We start from the raw sequence: 3,722 nt of genomic DNA on the forward strand, positions 1-3,722 counted from the left end.
GAGAGAGAGAGAGAGAGAGAGAGAGAGAGAGAGAGAGAGAGAGAGAGAGCATTCTGTCTCTCTAAGTCCTCTACTAGATGCCAGGATGTCACTCTAGCCTGAAAGGGCTGGAACAGAGGCAAGTGTCTGCCCAATCCAGCAGAGAACCAACAAAGGAACCAAAATGCACCACCTTACTGAGTGTAGCTCCTGCCAGACAATGCACACCTCTCAAATTTTAGAGGATGAGATATTTGCCACCCACACTGGCTCCAGCCTGTCACCCTAGACATCCAGGCATAGTCCCACAGCAGAGGATGGGCTGAGGAATGGGACAGCCACTGGGTCCTACAGGCCACTCTCTCTCTTTCTTAAATTATCACTTTTTCCTTTTTTTATGTATTTGATACAGGGTCTCACTATGCAGCTCAGACTCATAGTGATCCTCCTGCTTTTAGCCTCCCCAGTGCTGGGATTACAGGTGTGTACCACTTCACTGGGACACTGGCCAGCTCAGCCTGCCCCGTGGGTGGGGCTTGCATGGGCAGGGACAGGGCTGCTGTGGCATGTGGTGCCGGGCATCTAACTGCGGTCCCTGCACTCGCCTAAGCTTGCCTAAGCACTTTAGTTTGCTGCGCTATCTCGCTGGTCCCCCACAGGCCATTCTTGTACCAAGGTTTGGTAGCCTCAGCCTTTATTAAGTGCCTCCTTGGCTCTGTCAATGTCTGCTCAGGCTCCAGAGTTCTAAAATAAATAGTTCTGACCTTCCCACCACACCCCATTTCACTTTAAAGTTTGTCTTGGTGGAGGGGATGACCCTTAAGTTTTTTATTCCACCATTTTCTTTAACCAGTAAATGTCTTATTTTAAGATCCTACATTAGGTATAAGAGGTATATTATTTGGCTCTGATAATAGAAAGATACACACTGCAAATTCAGAACAAACACAAAAAGTAGCATAGAGAGTAATGGCTAAACTGTCAACTAAGGGTAGGAAATAGTACTCTAAAAATAGTAACCCAAAGAAGGTAAGAAACAAGTGGGGGAAAAAAGGAGTAGAGAATGGAGAGGATAATTTAAAAGTAAGTAGCAAGATAACAGATCTGTACTCAACTATACCTACAATTAACTGTATGTGCCCTAAACATCTTACTTAAAGTACAGAAATTTTTTTATCTGAATTTTTAAAAATCCAGGTTGTATGCTATTTACAAAAGTACATATTAAATATAAAGACATGAATCAGTAAATACATATCCCCATATATATAAAGGAACTAAGTAATAAAAGAAAATACCTTAAAGAGGGGCCAGAAGTACAGCTCAGTGACAGAGTGCTTGTGTAAAGCCCTGAATTTAGGCATTTCTCCAGAGGAACACACAAAGGTCAGTAAGAACATCAAAAGAAGCTTAGGGCATTATTCATCAGGAAAATGCAAGTCAAAATCAGGATCAAAATGTGATGCCACTTCACACCCATAGGATGAGTATGAACCAAAAATAACACCAAGTGTTGGTGAGAATAGGGGAAAAATGAGATGGTCATACACTTCTAAGTGAAATAGCCAGGTTACAAGTTAGGTTAATACAGGCAAATCAATTGTATCCCTGTATAGTAGCAAGGGACAATTGAAAAGTAAAAATCTAACATTCCTAGATATTTTTCAGGAAAAAGTTTACAAAATGTATGTAAGGCCCATAGAATGAAACCTAGAAAGATACCTAAGAGAAACTAAGAAAGACTAAATTGAATAAAGAACCAAGCTGGGCTGACCAGATAGCTCAGCGGACTAAAGCACCTGCTTAGGCAGAGCACATAAGCCCTGCCCCAGGGAGCAGGGGGAGGGGATTGTGACTGGGCCTGGTGGTGGTGCTCACCTGTAATCCCAGCACTTTGGAGACTGAAAACAGGAGAATCACTATGAGACCGATCTACGTAGCGAGACCTTGTAGACCCTGTAATAATGCATTTTTTTAAAAAAAGAATCAAGCCATGTTTATGGATGAAAAGATTCAGTTCTTCTCAAACTGATTTGAGAAGACACAGAAAAATCAAAATAAAAACTCTAGCAGTCTTTTAACAAAGGAAATGCATACACTGAATCTAAAAATTATGTAGAAACAAAGAGGACCTAGACAGGTCTAAACAAACATGAAGAAGAGACTGGAAGACATATTACTGACTTCCAGGTTCACTAAAAGATATAATAACCAAGGCACTATGGTATTTTTATATGGTTAGACCTATAAACCAATGAAGTATAAAAGTAATTGTGGAAGTAAAATCAGGGATATATAAGTTCAACAAAACCTTACGTGTATGCTAGCTCAAAAGTACTAATTGTCAATTTATAACAAACAGCCAAGTACATTTATGAGATTTTTGCCTAGTGTTATAGTGTAGATCTAAAGTGTCTCCATAGGCTTCATGTGTTTGGGGCCTGGCTGGAGGTGGGTCACTGGGAGGATGCCTTTGGCAGAAACAGCTCTCTGGCTCCAGGCCCCATCTCTTAATGGGACGTTCAGCTAGAAACTCATCAATGATGAGAATAACAGCCCCACGGTCTAGTGGACTTCAGAGTTCCACCTCCAAACACATGAAACCTGTTTCAGTTGCTAAGAGATGAACATCTGTTCTCTACCAGCCACTTCCACCATGATGTTTGTGTCTTGGGGCCAGCTGACCAGGGACTGAGCCCTCTGAAATTGCAAACCAAAATCAATCTCTCTTCCTTTTTTAAAAATGTATTTAGTACAGGGACTACAGGGTCTCACTATGCAGATCAGACTTGTAGTGATCCTCCTGTGTTTAGTCTCTCAAGTGCTTTGATCACAAGCGCACACCATGATGCCCAGTCTTATTGGCTGTGTCAGCGTGCCCTGGGAAAAGAGCCGTCACGGCGTTCCGGGGATTGAACCCTGGTCCCTGCGTAACCTCTCTTCCTTTAATTTGCAAGTATCAAGTATTTTGTCCCAATGATTGGAAAATGAGTAATACAAATAGAAAGTTAATGATGTAGGATATCAGAGTTAACAATTAATAAATAATAAAGTACCAATGACATTGTATACTTCTTGCTTTACACTTTTTTTTTTTCTTTTGATACCAGGAATCAAACTCAGGACCTTGCACTTGCCGGGCAAATGCCATACTGCTGAGCTGTTTTCCTGGCCCTTTGTCACTTACTTTATAGACATACGTTGAAATGATGGGACAAGTATGGACTTTAGAGGTAAACTTAATAATAATAATAACAAGAGCAACAACTTACATTTCTGAAGCTTTAGCAGTCTCCTAGCAGTGGTACAGCAGTCTGTGAAGGGGGAACTTTTATTATTACTCACTTATAGGTGAGGAAACTGAGCATTGGAAAAGGTAACTTTGTGTTTACACACTCTGTAATTCAGAAAGCCAGGAAGTACACACAAGTTTATTGATCCTGCAGTCTAACTCCTAAACTATTTTACTGCCCCAAATTCCAGTTTTCTGCTTATCAGCTGCAAAACCCACAGCAAGCAACAAAGGGCTTGAGCCTTAGGCAAAGGACTTGAGGGAAAAAATAATTGAATGAGGGCCGTTATAGGGATTAAATGTAAATTAAATCCATAAGCGCAGGTTTGGAAATATTACAACAAAGATTAGTGTTGTTTTTTTTTTTTGTTTTTTTTACTTTAGACTTAGTTAAGAACATATATCATAATAACAACACAATAATGTGCAGGACTTTGTAAGGATCAAATGA

General features: G+C 40.5%; 1 pseudogene; it reads right to left on the reverse strand.

The window, feature by feature from the left end:
* The window catches only part of LOC101575148, a 3,698-nt pseudogene extending 1,061 nt beyond the window's left edge, over nt 1–2,637 (reverse strand).
* Between the last annotated feature and the right edge of the window lie 1,085 nt (nt 2,638–3,722).

The sequence above is a fragment of the Octodon degus genome, unplaced genomic scaffold (genome assembly GCF_000260255.1).
Source record: "Octodon degus isolate 3935 unplaced genomic scaffold, OctDeg1.0 scaffold00233, whole genome shotgun sequence".
Lineage (NCBI taxonomy): Eukaryota > Metazoa > Chordata > Mammalia > Rodentia > Octodontidae > Octodon > Octodon degus.